The sequence below is a fragment of the Mustela nivalis genome (genome assembly GCF_964662115.1).
Source record: "Mustela nivalis genome assembly, chromosome: 8".
Taxonomy (NCBI): Eukaryota; Metazoa; Chordata; class Mammalia; order Carnivora; family Mustelidae; genus Mustela; species Mustela nivalis.
Window position 1 is genome coordinate 51501092 of NC_139027.1, and position 16195 is coordinate 51517286.

General features: G+C 47.8%; 1 long non-coding RNA gene across 4 annotated transcripts in view; it reads right to left on the reverse strand.

Annotated features, from left to right (window-relative positions):
- LOC309871225 overlaps positions 1 to 15507 on the reverse strand; it is a 54055-nt gene extending 38548 nt beyond the window's left edge. For 3 of the 4 annotated variants that reach the window (XR_014315087.1, XR_014315089.1, XR_014315090.1), the window contains exons 1-3: positions 15136 to 15507; positions 11830 to 11929; positions 8747 to 8826 (exon numbers count right to left, since the gene is read on the reverse strand). This is a non-coding gene — a long non-coding RNA (uncharacterized lncRNA). The remainder of the gene's footprint in view (positions 1 to 8746; positions 8827 to 11829; positions 11930 to 15135) is intronic. The other variant, XR_014315088.1, reaches the window with a different exon arrangement.
- Positions 15508 to 16195: the final 688 nt, after the last annotated feature.

Below are 16195 nucleotides of genomic sequence, written 5' to 3' on the forward strand. Positions count from 1 at the left end.
CTGAGCATAAATCTTCTGTCTTCTGCCAGCATGGAAGGGGATGGTTACCTGGACGCCTAGGATAGAGTAGAAAATCTGGAATGGGGAGCTTTCTACTGCTTTCTTAAAAAACTTATAACCAATCCTCCTATTTTCCACCCGCATTCTGAACCCCTGCCTTCAGAAGTAACTGGTGCCTCCAATTTCCAGACTTTTCTTGGAACCTATGGCTAAAAATATTTTGCTACCTATTGGTTCCTGCCATCTACCCCCACAACCTCGTGGGCTTGAGTTTCAGCTTTCTGTGGTCTGCTAAGTCAGGTACCACTCATCTATACGCCTTCTAATTTCCAGATTCTCAACTTCTCTTTTCTGCTCCTGTTCCCTCTCCCATTCTCTTTTTCACTGTGGGTTTATGCTTCAAAGAAAAATCCATTAATGACATGTTAGTGGGGCTTCTGGAAGTAGCCAAGATAAACATGTGTGTTCAATCAGCAATGATTAAGAAGTCTAATGTTTTCTATTGGAGTTTAGGGCCAATGTAACACTTAATCATAAAGCATTCTTCTACCTTGCTTTGCCTGCTCCCTCTGTGCCTTTCTTCAGGAGTGGACAACTGTTGAAGGTAGTCTTGATCCCCTAACTCACGATGACTCTAAATAAAGTGGAACAATCATCCCAAACAACACAGACATCATCACCTCTAACATAGCCTTTATAACCACCATCATTATCACTTAGTCTCATTCCTGCCACTCCCCTCACCTCTTCTTCGGTGTAGCCTGTACCACCATCTCCACCACTGCCCCCAACATCACCTTCACCACCTTCTCCATCATCTATTCCAAGGTGTTCATCACTACCATCATTTCTGACATCACCACCCCTCCTTCCACCATCATCTCATCACCTTGACTACCATCAACTTCACTGTCACTGCTTCCATAATCTTCACCAAGACTTCTACCATCTCCACCAGCACTATGACCTCTAGAACGTTTTCTTAACTATATATTGAATATATTCTTCCATATAAGTTGCACTAGTGATTTTCAGCTATGTGGGGAAGGACTGATTTCTACCTTTGAACATGTAGAATCCTTCTTTAGACAAAGAGAGAAGAAGTAGAGAACCTACTTGTTTCTCCAGCTTAAGCCACCTACACGGGAAGAGGGGGCGGAAGGGAACACTCACTGAGCCCTTTCTAGGTAACAGGCATCCTACTAGGCACATTAGTCAGACTATTTCCTCTGGTAAGAATCATTGCCCCAGTTTTACAAGGAGGAAACTGAGATTCCCAGATGCTAAATAACATACTCAAGGCCACACAATTAATAAGTTGTGGAGCCAAGATTCCAACCCTGTGTGACTTCAAAGTCCATATTCTTTCCATTACACTACGCTGGCAAGAAATCTCAGGAGCTTGGTTTAAGCACAATGGGTTATGACTCTGAGCAAAGAGAGCCATAGTCATGGTCCTTGATCCCAGGGAGACCTGATCTGGCAGAAAGAAGTTCCTCTCTCAAAAAGACTATTACCTGATGAAGAAGATTCGATTCCAGGCTCACAGAGCCTATGCCCTGCCTGAAGGCTTCACTCAAGCAACTCTTCACAGTGCCCAAGCCTGCCACCTCTCCCTGACCTTGAGTTCCCAGAGGGAGAGGGAGGGAGTGTGGACATCCAGTCCTGGGAATGCCTGGGGTTGAGAGAGCTGAGTTATTTTGGGATTGTTTACATTTGGAATCTTCCTGATCTTTGGTCCCAGAAAAACACCCACATGTTGGAAACTCTTCCGAGTTATTCACTGTTGGGGTTTTTCTTCATCTCCTTCAGCTTTTTCTTCTTCTTGGATGGAAAAAAAAAATCTGCTAGTGATTAGTCACAACCTGTGAGGCTCAGCTTTTGACAGCCCCACTGAGAAGAGAGAGACAAAGAGGCTCAGAGAGGGGCCCATGGGCAGATGCTGCTGGGAAGGAAACATGGTTCACAGCATTGACCTCCCGGGATGAGGGATGGTCCATTTGCCTCTCTCTGCCAAGGGACAATCACTCCCCAGACCATGGTTGTTCCATTCCAAGCCCTCATCCCGGTTTCACTGGGGAGCACAAGCCAGAGCATGCATCAGAAGGAGGCACAGGGGGTCAGGACCCTGAGAAGAAGCTTGAAAAAAGAGGGAAGAGGAGCAGGTGCCAGGCACAAATAATGCCTGCCCCTTAGGCTCTCTGGCCACATTCTCCACTGACTACCCAGAGCACCCAATTTCAGGATGGAAGTACAAACTGACAATCCTAAACCTCTTTGGACAGCCATATGATCTCTGACAGGCTTTATTACATCTTAGGGCTCCTGGAAATCCCAGGGTGTGAGAGGGCCTCCTGCTTTTTTGCAAGAAGGCTAAGGGTCGGGTGGGGCTGAGCACTGTCCGCAGAGGCCAGGACAAAGGGAGATTGTTTGAGCTGAAGACTTAAGGCCTGGAAGTTAGATCTGGATCCAATTTTAAAATCTAAGGATTGTGAAACATGGTGAGGAGGGGGTAATAAAGGGAATTTGGGAACACTCCCTTGGTCTTTTTAAAGACCTAGGTCTTTTTAAAGAGGTTTCAGGGCAACAAAGGGAAAAATCAATTAATGAAATAAGCAATAATACATGAATACTGTTACGCTGAAAAAAATAAAAAAATTTTTAAAAAAAAGGAGTGCACTTGTGATAAGCACTGGGTATTGTATGGAAGTGTTGAATCACTAAACTATATACCTGAAACTAATATTACACTGTTAACTAAATATAACTTAAATAAAAACAAAAAACAATTTAAAAAAATGAAATAAGCAATAATACAGCAGGATGGCTTAATGTTAGGGGAATGGCAGAGCCATCCCTAAGGTGTATGGGACCCCAGGAAAAAAAGTTTTTGCCAGGTTCCTGTCTATGTAAACCATTTGAGTAGGTCAAAAATCAGTGTGTCAGCCCCATTCTGAAAGCCCTGTCCCATGTGATATCATGTCAAAAATCCCTCACCAGCCAGGGGAGCAACCCACTGGCCAGACTGCCTGCCTGGAATCGAGTATGTCCATGAGGGCTCAGGAGGACTGCATAGGCATTAGTCTCATTACTTCTGGGAGCATCTGGCCAGCCCTACACGTGGGATAGAAGGTTGGAGGGAACTTGAAGGAAGAGAAAGAGGGGTTGGGGACCATCTAAGGCTCCATCCAAGCTCAGGATGCCCCACCCAGAGGGCACTGCCAACTCTGGTCAGTTTTAACCACAGAAGGGAACCTCAAATATCTCCAGGGAAGAACCCCAAGGCACAGGGCCATTTGTGCCCAAGCCTAACGATGGTACTGGGACTGGAGGTAGTAACCTGTCTGCAGGTCACCTCATACCTCTACAGTAAGAAGTCCCGAGGGGCAGGCAGCGACACCTTGTTTTTAGTCCTTTGTCTGTCTTTTCCTGGCTGTGTGAACTCAGGTAACCCTCTGTTCTTCTCTGGGCCTTCTGGTTCCTCATCCCTCCACCAGAATATAACGTCCACCTCAGATTGCTGTTGTGAAGAGTAATAGCCCAGTGCCCTGGTCCTGCCTCTGTCTGAAAGGGGTGGACTTGCCCACGGCGATATGGTCCAGGTCTAGAATCTTGGCCCTGCCTTCCAGAGTCTCCAGGCTGCCGATGTGCTGGCCAACACCACTTCTCCTTGCCCCAGTGCTGGCCCTGGGGTTAGAGTCCTGCTTCTCTTGAGAAGAGGGGTCTCTACAACAGACCCCCTGTGGTGAGGACAGAAGCCCTATTATCCAAAACAGGCAGTTGAAGCCAGTAGGGTTCAAGATGTAAGTCTGACAGGAAGGGGAAGAAGGTCTGGGTTACTTAAGTGAGGCTCCAGAGGATGTCATACCAACAGAAACACTGCCAGCCTGGACTGAAGGGGAAAGAGAAGATAAAATGAGACAAGGGGGTATGATAATGAAAACAAAGCCCCAAGTGAGCACCACCAGCCAAGGAGCAAGGGCCGCACTCACCTTGAAAGAGGGAAGGAAATGGGTTCTTTCCTGTAGGGGCTACTGGGCCAAAGGCTGAAGAAGTTGCAGAGCTGGGGATCATCCTCACCTTGTCATAGAAAAAGGAGGTGGCAGCTATGCACTCATATAAAAACATTCAAGTCTCCCTCTCGATTCAGTCCTCAGTGTGACTGGATCTTGGTGGTGGCCTAGTACAAGTCCACATTCCCACCCCCGAAACTGTCACATAAGCCAGCCGAAGAGCAGTCAGGGGTAGGGGGCCAGGTGAGGCTTGGGGACCTGAATAAGCCAAGCATGCCCCTTCCCTCTGACTCCCTCTTTATCTCCTGATTACCACCCCTCAATACTGCATATGAGGGCCTCTTGGAAAATTCCTTCAGATGTCATCTACTCTTGCCTGTGAACTGGACTAAGGTCCCCTAGGATCCTCAGCATGGTCAAAAAAAGCTAGAAGAGTCCCCAGAAGTAAAGGCAAAGGAAGTCCTTAACAATAAAACATCAGGGGCTCTGTAAGAGCCTGTAGTGAAGACCCTCCATGTGCTTGCCATCCCCAGAGCTCCATCCTGGTCAGTGGCTAGCCTGGCCATTCACCCACCCTCCTCACACTGCAGAGCCTTCTGAATCAGCCGGGGATGGGGGGCAGCCCCCTGCCCAAGCTCCACCTCCATTTGGATATATCTCATTCCTCTACCCATGGCTACTTTCTTTTAAAAACCAACATGTAGCCTGCTAAAGGATTTTGTTTTCTCACTTGTGAACTTAAATGAAAAGTCTTCCCAAGGTACTAAAAAAACCCAACTCCAGTTATAGTGGACATTCAATGCACAAACAAGATCAGAAGGAAGAGACTTTTGTGTGCATCAATGACTCCAGAATGAAGGCTAAAGCTGCAGGTGCCATGCCATACCTGCCAATGCAGCCCCAGCCTGCTAACAAAATATAGGAAGGGTGTTGGCCCCACCCAAAGGAGAAAGAGCTAAGTGCCTGCTGGGTCCAGAAAGCTGGAATGAGGGGAGAAGGGCTCTCCATGCCTCAGGGAGGAGAAGGGTGGGAGAGAGCACTGAGAAAGCAGGGCAGATGAAAGAACTACACACACAGGGAAGACTGAGGCCCAAAGTGTGGGCACTAGAGTCCAGGAGGCTGGCCCCTCTCAAGTCAGCCAGTACCCTTCTGCTCAGAATAACCATGACCATTTCCTGTAACAATATCCTTTTTGATCTTTCTCATAACTAATAATAACAAGGAGATAGGTTGTGCATTATTTCTGTCATTTCAGACAGAAAAGCTGAGGTAAGTGATGACATTTGTGTCCTTCCCTTGCTGACACCCTTCTTCATAGGCAGGAGCCTGATGAGGAACCCAGGGGAGCAGCATGGACACACTGGTCCTAGCCCCATATTTTAGTGGAGGTTTGTACTTTCCCCAAATCTCCCTGGGTGGGGTGAAGTGGAGCCAAATCTTCCTGGACCAGGTCATAGAGGACAGCTCTCCACAGGACAGAAGGGGCCACTGGTCACCAAGAAGTAGTCCAGCCTTCTTGACCAGGTACCCTCACACTCACCAGCCAAACTGCCTAGACCAGGGCCTCTGGCCTGGACCTTTTGTCTAAGAGAACCGGCATCTCGAGACTCACCCTTCACTCTGTCAGAGAGAGATTTAGCCTCATCTCAAGTACCTGTGCTCAAACGTGCCCACTCCATTCTGTATAGGCCACTCTGTGCCAGCACTGAGAGTGGGCCCAGCCTCCACCATCAGACTGGGGGCTCCCTAACAACAACTCTGGATCTCTCTCCCTTCCACTTTTACATGTTTATTCCCAAGACTATTTCTTGCTTATTCTTTTCTTTTTAATACCCCCCATCTTCCCTGCAAAAAACAAAAACAAAAACAAAACAAAACAAAAAACTGGCTTTCCATGGTTGATATTTTGCCCTCCCAGATACCCATCTGTCTAACTTGAATTTCCCTCCATAGACTGACAGAGATCCACTATGTGTTCACCGTTTGACAAGTGGGTCTGAGTTTCCTCATTTCCCAGATGGAGAAAGCAAGTCTCAAGAGGTTGGGTGACTTGCCTGTCAGGATGCTGTCGGTCCTGGACCTCTGGCCTTCCAGCCCATGGTCCTTTCCCCAGACAACCTCGCCACAGCCTCCTGGTGTTCACCCCAAGTAAAATCCAGGAGCCAGGACAGGAACTGGGACAAAGAGAAGGAGGACACAGGGGCCCAGGCCTTGACCCCAAGTTCCTATTTATAATCCACGTTCCGGAGACGGCCACTTAAACACACATTCCTGATAACTGAATAATCTTTGGCACCAAGCAAAAAATAGCCTGTGGCCCAGACCACAATTGCACAGCTGGAGCAGGGTGAGCAGGGGCGACACAGGGCCCCGATGGTGCAGGACAGGCTTCTGAGGGGGGGAAAGGGATGGCAGGCGGGGCTTGGGGTTGGGACAAGTGAGTGGAACTGCAAATATAGCAGTTAAATATAGCCTTGCCGACCTGGACATGGTGCCAGCCTCCTCTGCAGGGAGCATTTCCCAAATTGGCTTGGATCTCCTTTTCCCAAAGGAAATGAGAGCCAAAGACTTGAAGGGAGGAGCTGGAGGGATCTTGATGGCTATGGAGCCCATGGCTTTGGCGAAGTCTGCAAACAAACTGAGGACCAAGAAAATTGCCTCTGATGGCATCTTCTGGAATCACCAGTCTGATCAGGGAAGCACAGCTGTGCCCTGAGGCAGATAACAAAGGATATCTCATTCCCCAAATCAGCTCGTCAAGACTCCATGCATCTTCCAGTTCCAGAAGGACTTATGCTGAGGTCTCTTCTCCAAGAAGACTCAGGCCAGGACAGAAATGGAAGTGAGAGACATGGAAAATTCTGGAGTTCAGAATCCTGAGGAATCTCTGAAGTAAGCAATAGGCGCCTGACCCAAAAAGGGGCCCAGAGAAAGAAGCCATGGGCCCTTCCTCCCTCAGGACCAGCTGGCCTCAAGATGAGCCAAGGTGCTGCTTGAGCCAACACCCTTGACAAACGTTTTTGTTCTTAACCGTCTCCTCTCAGGATCCTCCAGTTGCTCCTTTGGGGCACAATCTTGGTTCTGAGTTCTAAATTTTGGAAACTCTGTGTGGTCCCTCTTCAGGATTTATAGACAGTAATAAATAAGATGAACCACTCCGGGTCTGAGGCCCTCCTGCCTATGCAGAGACATCCCCGGCATTCCCAGGACATCCCATGCAAGGGCTCACTCACAGTTAGGGATAAGTCTCCTCATCTGTCTGCTTACCATAAGCCATCTGAAGAAGTCTCACCCTGATGCCACTATCCCTTGGGAACCCCCTCCATGCCCAGGTGTCCCTAAGCTCTCAAAGTCAGCCAGTCTGCAGAATATCAAAGTACTGCTTTCCTTCTGATCCTCCCTGGGTGAGGGTCTGATACATCAGGTCTCATGGAGAAATGAAGAGAACATCCCCATCCCCAATACTGTGCTACAGGTTCTGAAGCATCACTGCCTTGGCCCCAAATCCCACAATGTCCAGCAGTTTCTCTCTGTCAAGAGTATGATCCACACTTAGCACACAGTGCTTGCCACCCCCACCCCCTTAAACAGCCTTCCAACTTGGGGAACCCCTCTTAGCTGTGGTCTTGTGAGAAGGTGAAGAAGCCCAGACCTCCCCTCACTGTCCCTGACAGCCAGGGCCAGGTAGTCAACACAACTCGGCAAGGTGTGTGCACAGAGCCACCTGGCAGCCTCCCCAGGCTGTGGCTGTCAAGGATCTGCAACACTGTGGGGGAAGGGGCTGGGCCACATGAGTCCCAGTGTGGGGCACTGGCCCTTCACTCCACAAAGATGCCCCAAGAGTTACCATGCACCAGGTGGTATGCTAGTTACCAAGGGCAGCAGGGGGAAAGAGAGCCTGGAGCCCACTGGTGGCTGCTCAAACCAGATACACGGAAAACACTGATGGAGGGCTGCTGCAAGCCCTGCCAGTGGTAGATAGGGATTGGGAAGACCTCTGAAAGCCAGGAAAGCACAGGGGCAAGGGATTCTAGAGAGCAAGCCTGGGTATAAAAGGCCTGAGTGAGAGGAAGGAAGGCCATCTAAAGATATGGAAGAAGGTCAGAAGAGCTTGTGCTTAGAAGGAGAAGGGGAGAGAAAGGAGGAGCAGGACAAGTGTAGAAGACGGAGTGGGGGCCAGATCGTGCCCTGGACTCTGCCTGAAGGCAACAGGGAGCCCTGAAGGGTTTTAAGCAGGGGTTGACCTGATCAATTTATATGTGAGAAGAATCCTTTGGTCACGGAGAGCAGATGGGAGGGGGCCTGGCGGGATGTGGGCAGACCAGTTAGGAGGCACTTGCAGATGTCCAGCTGAGCAGCGACAGTAGCCTGAACACAGGCACTAAAAGGAGGTGGAGAGAGGTGAGCAATCCCAAGACATATTTAGGAAACGGAAACCATAAGACATGGTGAATACTTGATGTGAGAAGGAGAGACAGAGAGAAAAAAAGTAAAACATTCACTCACTCATTCACTCAACAGTGATGCAACAAGTTTCTAACACACATGAAGTTCTTTGCTAGGCAATGGGGATGCACCAAGTTCTCTGCTCACAAAGGTTTACCTTCCAGTGGCATGAGGGCAATGTGAAATCAACATGAAAACAAACACAAGATCATTTTAGGCAGTGATAAGTGTGATGAAAACAACAAAAAAAGATAAATAATAAAGAGTGATTGGGCAAAAGGGCCTACCTTAGGTCGGGTCTTCTTTGAAGCCATTTCCAGAGGAGAGGATCGAACACTAAGGCTCTGAGTGGGGAAGAGCTTGAAGCCTAAGAGGAAAAAAAGGAAGACCAGTGTGACCAGGATGTAGTGTGAGAAGCTTGGGAAAGATGAGGTCAGAGGATTAGGCATGTGCACATGCTCAACATACACGCACATACACACACGCGCACACACATGCACGCACGCACACACACACGCACATGCCTCCCAGGACTGTGCAGAGCTGACTTGACACAGAACAGATTTGGGGAGAAAAGAAAGAAAGGAAGAAAAGAAGGAAAAGAAAGAGAAGATGAGAAAAGCCATTACTGAGAGGTCATAAAATAAACACAGCCTCCCCACTGGAACCACCAACCAAATATGCATCACTGGGTGAGTTCAAAGCAACTCACACTGTGAAATGTTATATAACTGGGATCATACTTTAGTCTGTTTTTTTCACTATTATGCTATGTAAAAAGATAACTTAACAATACAATTTAATGTATTTACGTTATATATCAAAAACCTAAGATTCTCTGCCATGGAGCTCCTTACCAAAGAACAGCTAAAATAGCTGTGTAATTTCAGACAAGAGATTTTCAGGAAAAGGTACTACTAAAGATAAAGTAATTCCTTCACAATCATAACAGATTTAGTTCATCAGAAATGTGTAACTAATTTAAATTTTATGCACCTAATAACAGAGCCTCAAAAGAATAAAACATAAAAATTATCAGGACTTCAAAAAAAGGTGACAAGTCTACAATCATGGTAGGAGATTTTAAGATATTCTGTTAGTCACTGACATAATAAAAGGAAAAAAATATATCAGTAAGGGCATAGAAATTTTGAAAAACAGGATTAACAAATTTTACCTAATGTACCTATATAGGAAACAGGACTCAACAGATGCAGAAGATACATTTTTTGTTCAACCATACTTAGGAGATTTCTATAAACAAACCATGTACTTGGTTCCAAGACCAATCTCAAAAAATGTGAAAGAATGAACTCATTGAGCATGCTCCCTAGTCCCAGTGCAATCAAACAAGAAAAGTGTAACAAAAAGAAAACAGAAAAATCCCCTTATGTTTAGAAATTTTAAAACACCCAGTGTTAAAAATAAATCATAGGGAAACTAGGAAATATTTTCAATTGTACAATAATGAAAATATTTTATATGGAAGTCTGTGATGTAACCAAAGCAGAAAGAGGGAAATTTATGGCCTTACGGTAGATATTTTTCAAAAGGCCGAAAAATAATGAGCTAAGCATCAATGAGCTAAGTTAGAACAACACCAAAATTAACCCGAAAATAATAAAAGGAAATATTAAAAATAAAGGCAGAAAATGATGAAATAGAAAACAAATATATAATAAAGAGGTTCAACAAAGAGAAAAAGAGAGTCCTTGAAAGAACTAATACAATCAAAAAACCACTAATGAGTATGATCAAGAGAAAGAAAGCAAGAGAGATGAAATGAGAGAAGACAATACCAACAACAAGAGGAGAAAGTAGACATCTCTGCAGATGTAAAGATTGAAAAGGCTAAGAGAATGTGATTTTTTAAAAATGTATGAGAATAAAGTTGTATGCTGCTGAGATATCAAGTAAAATAAGAACCAGGATGACCAGGTTGCTGACCTGTGGCAGCAACCACAGGGGCAGCAAGCTGCCTGTCTGCCCTCCCTACCAGCTGCCCTGCCAGCTCCAGCCAGGTTGCAGGGCCTCCTGCTCCAGGAGGAAGACTTGGCCTTTCCAGTCCTCGGGGGCTGAAGAGACTCAGTGAACTCAACACAGTCTTGCATTAACTCAATTTACCCAAGCCGGAGTGTAAACCAGATGCCAATTTGTTCTTCTGCAGCAGGGACTATTCCTTCCTAGAGCCTAGAATGCACCCTCCCTCCACTCCAGGATACCCTTTCCCAAGGTCAGGGTGGGGAACAGAGTGGCAAAGTATAGTTAAGGACAAGAGGTCAGGAGCCAGGCTGCCTGAGTTCAAATCCTAGCTCTCTCTTTTCACTTAAGCTCTCTGAGTTTACACTCTCTCACTACAAATCTGAGATAGTAACAAATTATTGTGAATATTTCATGAGTTAATAAAACAGTGTCTGGCATACACTAAGCATGCAATAAATGTTAACTATAACAACTGTTACTACAGGAGAAGGCAAAGTCTTACCCAGAAAATGGCTTGGTGAATGTGGAACTCAGAAAGAGTTATGAAATGGTTTGGAGGGAAATTTTACTTTGCTCTAGGGAAGTTCAGAAAAATAATTCAATTCTCCAAGTAGGTGCCCCCAGCCCATTTCCTGAGCCTCTCTTCCCTGAACAGGGTTGGCAAACAGCACACAGCTCGTTTCTCTGAGCTTTTTCGTTCTCATCTCACCATTTCAACCCACCTGACCTCTTGTAAATGAGCTAAGCATCGATGAGCTAAGTTCACAGTTACTATAGCTGGGGACCCAAAGGAGTTTCTTAATGCCTTATACCTTGATTTCACATAAATTTCACAAAATCATCGACGCGGCTGAGTTGCTCTGGTTATCTCTGGGAGCGGGACACACCGCCTCAACCCTAATGACTTAAAACAGAGGTCAGCAAACTCTGGGCCACTCTCTGGGTTTGTACAGCCCATGGGCTTAGAACAGTTTCTTAGGTTTTTAAAAAGTTGAAAAAAATATTAAAAGAGCACTATTTCACGATATCTTTAAATCATCCAAAATTCAAACTTCAGTGTACATAAAGTTTTATTAGAACCCAGCCACGCCCATTTATTCACAGGCTACCTGTGGCTGCTTTTGCAGGATGACAGAGGTGAGTCATTGCAACAGAGACCTGAGGGCCCACAGAGCCCAAACTATTTACTATCACGTCCTTGACAGAGGAAGTTTTCTAGCTCCTGGCTTAACATATCATCTGTCATTTATTTCACTCATAAATCTGCTTTGGAGCCACAAGCAGTGGGGACGGGTTATCTCTGCTCCTCCAAGTGTCATGTGAGGTGGCTTGAGGCCAGGAGTGAGTCACCCAAGGGAAGAAACTGTCTGAAGCCCAGCTCACTCACCTCTCTGGTGGTGGGTGGCAGCTATCAGCCAGGACCTCCTCTGCTGGAACGGTTGGTCAGATCACCTGTGTGTGACCTCTCCATGTGACTGTCTGGCTCCCTCACTTCAAAAGCAAATGTCCCAAAGGTTAGGAAGTGAAAGACACCAGGTTCTTAAGACCTGGCCCCAGAAACTCACCGAGGGTTACTTCTACCACTTTCTGTTGACCAAGCTGTCCCAAAGCCCGGGTGCAAGGGGAACAGAGACTCCACCTCTTATTGGAAAGGATGTCAAAGAATGTGGCAGCCATGTTTGAAACCCAGCACCATTGTTGTGAGCATCTGGGGACATGAGGCATGGACTCAAAGAATAGCTGTGATTATTCCTGCTCTTGCTTCCGCTGTCCATCAGCATCAGATTCACCACCATTTCCGATTTTCTTTAAGGAAGCCTCTGCTCATGGGGCCTAGCAGAGACCCAGGCTCCTACCTGGTCCTGAACTTCCCTCCATTCAGGCTACAACTTATCTAGAGGAAAGTGCACACATCCCTATTTTTAAAAAGCTCCTCGGATGATTCTAGTGTGCAGCTTGGGTTGAGGACCACTGAGCAGGGGAACAAGTCTAGCATTTGCTATCTGTTTGCATACAGTAAATGCATCCATTTCTCTAGCCCTTTATGTGAAGACTCAAGACAAGAGAATCTAGTTCATCTCTTAATTTCCCTTCAGAGCCCAGGCCAGGGTCCAGAGCACAGCAGGGTCTCAAGTGATGCCACTGGAGTGACCTGCATCCGAGCATCCCAGGATTGCAGCTCTCCCGTCAAGCCACCCCTTTCCCTGCAAACTTGTTCTGACACTGGGCTGACCCAGAGCAGAGGTGCCCATACTTTTCCCAGCCTTTCCTTTCCCTGCTTCTCCTTCTGGAATGAGCATTTTAGGGAACAACACAATGAAAGAAGCATGAGATCAGGGCAAAGGAACCATTCTCTTGGGCAGAGGAGCAGCGTCGAGCACACTGGTTATTTTAGGGGATGAAGAATGGGCCTGGATGGGATGAGGGCTGTCACCCAGCCATGCTGAAGGCCCACACACAGCCATGCACATCTGAAGAGCCCTTGCCATGGGCCACATTCCATGCCAAAGCCTGGCCTCCAGATGCCAAACTCCAGTCAGGGCCACCATCTGCCATGGTTCCCACAGGACCCCCCAGACTGCAGCCATGTGCAAGAGCCCCTTCAGTTGTGAGCTGGGGCCTTCCAGCTGTAGGGACACATGGCCTGGCAGATCCGCTGCTCCCCCAACCCCAGGCCTCACGAAGGACTTCAGAACTCAAAGCTGTAAATGTCAAGACATTGCATGTGTCTCCATTGGAGGAGGGGCTGGGCAACCTTTCATCATCCAGGGCTTTGCAATGTCGTTGTCATCCACATCAATTACACTGAAGATGAACTGCTTTCCAGTCATGCTCAGACCTAATTCTGGCCACATCAACGTGACCTCAGACTGACCACAACCATGGCCACAGACCAACCCTGACACTGACTCAGACTGATTCTAATCCTAGCCAAGACTAACCTCTGACACTGGCCACAAAACTGACCCTGTCCAAAGACTAATCCTGACCCTAGCTACAAAACTGACCCTGACCCTGACCACAGACTAACCTCTGACCTTGAAACAGGATTAGTGGAATGCACCAAATCATAGCATAGCCTCATGGGCCCAAAGGTGCACCAGTCTAGCTACACTTGAGTGACAGCTTTGTGGGCTTCCTGCTCTTGAGCAGGAAGGTCTATCCTGTGCAAACACAGGGCCACCTTCAGCAAGCAGGTCCTGAGTGACTGCTCCCAGAAAGGATGACTCAGAAGCACCTTCTGGAGCATTTGAAAGGGCCAAATAGTTGTCAGACATACCAGCTTGCTTGGCCTCTGGACCTTTGCCCTGGAGTTCCCCACCAAGCAGTCCTTCATCTCTCCTGCTAACTCTAATCCTACTATATCCAGCTCCACCTGCCTGGGGAGGCTGGTCTGAATGCTCCACTGAGGTTTTCAAAGGGCTTTGACCCATATGATCCTGACAGGAAGTGTCCTCTAAAAGGATCACTGAAGAACTTTTCTCTTCAACCTTCCAACTCCAACTAGACATAGCACCTTCCCCTTGCTTCCCCCAACACAATTCAATAGAGACCAGTTTGGAATCATTTAAATGAGATTTCACTGCCTCCTTGTGTACATCATTGCCAGGGAGAAGTCTGGTGCCAATCTGGTTTAGGTTTCTTTTTGTAAGTAATCTGTTCTCTTTCCTCCAGTGAATCAGGAGGAGAGGGCTAAGGGGCAGAAGGGACAACAAGTTCATCGCTTGGGACACTGAGAGTGTGGACAATGGAGTGGGAACCTGCTTGAGAGTGGCTGCCTTGGTCGTGCTACCTTCCCACACCAAAAGATCCAACAGTCACCCACTCTTTCCTGTATTCCTGAGCCCCGACTCCTTAAGAACCAGGGCAGTCTCCATTCACAGCCTCTGTTCTCAGAGCTCTGCACATCCCCTTTCTCAAGACAGGGGACCAGTCCCCATTCCTGCACACACGTGAGTACCTTCTTTGCATATTTATCGATATCAGTATGCATATGTATCCATATGAATGTGTGTATGAATGTGTGTGTGACTGTGTGTGTTTGTACCTGTACACATGTATGTGTATAAGCATACATAGATAAGGATGAGTGAGTATACCTGTGTTTGGTATGAGTCCGGGTGTGCATGGGTTATGTGGGTATTATGAATGTGGTCCATATGAGTTACGTCTGTGTGTGTGCGTGTGTTTGAGAATATGTTGCTCTTCCATCCCTGACCAGCAGTTTGCTTCTTGGGGGAGGCACCCTGTACCACGTCCTCACCTGTGTCTCCTGCACAGTCCTTAGACTAGATATGGAAAATTCCCAGCAGACCCTCAGGGCTTGGGTCCAGTGGGACAATGTCCCAGACCTCCAGAGTCTGTGGCCAGTACCCTTGATAGAGCCAGAAACCTGTCAGCAGGTCAGTGCCTATGGGTGGCCCGGAAAAACAAGGATATCAGGAGCCTTTGGTGGTGGCCTTGTGCCTCAAAGTTGTTATCCCAACACCATGTCCCAGGTTCATGGGGCAGTTACTGCTAGCACACAGCACTTGTAGCTAATGTTGTCCTTCTATCCCAAAATCCTGCCCCTGGGGCCCCAAGCCCCAAGCTTCATGCCCTAAGCCCATCAGCATGCAAAGCATTAGCTCCTGCTTTCCCACTCCACCACTAACTCCCAGATCCACCTGCCTTGCTTCATCATATTTCATACTCCCCTTTCCAGAGAACAGGAAGAGCGAGCCTGTCTTCCACTCCCAGGAAGTTCACATTTTCCAGATTTCTGAGCAAGAGAGGGGAAAAAAACAAAAAGCACCCTGCAAAAAGATCCCATGCCCCTGAGTAAGGCTTCAACCTCCGTCTCAGCCTGGCCACCCATGCACCAAAATCTGAGGCTGCAGAAACTTCTCCAGATTCTGGTGCACCCTAGAGCTGGGAAAGATTATTAGAGAGGGAAGTGACTTCACCTGTCTCTCAAGGCCTGTCAGGAGTTTAGGAGACCAGCACACAGGCTCACACTCTGATATACACTACCCTTCCCCCCAGGTAGAGGGAGAACCAGAAAATAAGGCCCTCTGAAAGGGCTGTGAGGCATTGTAGGAGGGGCGTAAGGCATTCTGGGAGGGGCGTAAGGAATCTGTGGAAGGCGCACGCGACATCATGGGAGGAACGTGAGGCATCGTGGAAGGCGCGTGCGGCATCCTGGAAGGGGTGTGAGGCATCGTGGGAGAGGCATGAGGCCTCTTGGGAGGGGTGTGAGGCATTCTGGGAGGGGCGTAAGGAATCGGTGGAAGGCGCACGCGACATCATGGGAGGGGTGTGAGGCATCGTGGAAGGCGCGTGCAGCATCCTGGAAGGGGTGTGAGGCATCGTAGGAGAGGCGTGAGGCCTCCTGGAAGGGGTGTGAGGCATCGGGGAAGGCGCATGCGGCTTCGTGGGAGGGGCGTGAAGCACCGTGGGAGGGAGGGGCGTGAGGCATCCTGGGAGGGGTGTGAGACATCATGGAAGGCGCATGCGGCATCCTGGAAGGGGCGTGAGCCATTCTGGGAGGGCTGTGAGGCATTCTGGGAGGAGATTGTGTTTTGGGTCAAGTCCTGGCTGAAGTGCTTATTAGCTTTATGACCTTTGGCAAGGTTTTCTTTAGTTTAGCTTCCTTATATATAGTGACAGTTTAATTGCAACACTCTTAAAAGTGAAAGGGGACACTCTTAATGATTATACCCAGACAACAGGTATGAATCCTGGCAAATGGGAACATGTGATCACCCTATGCC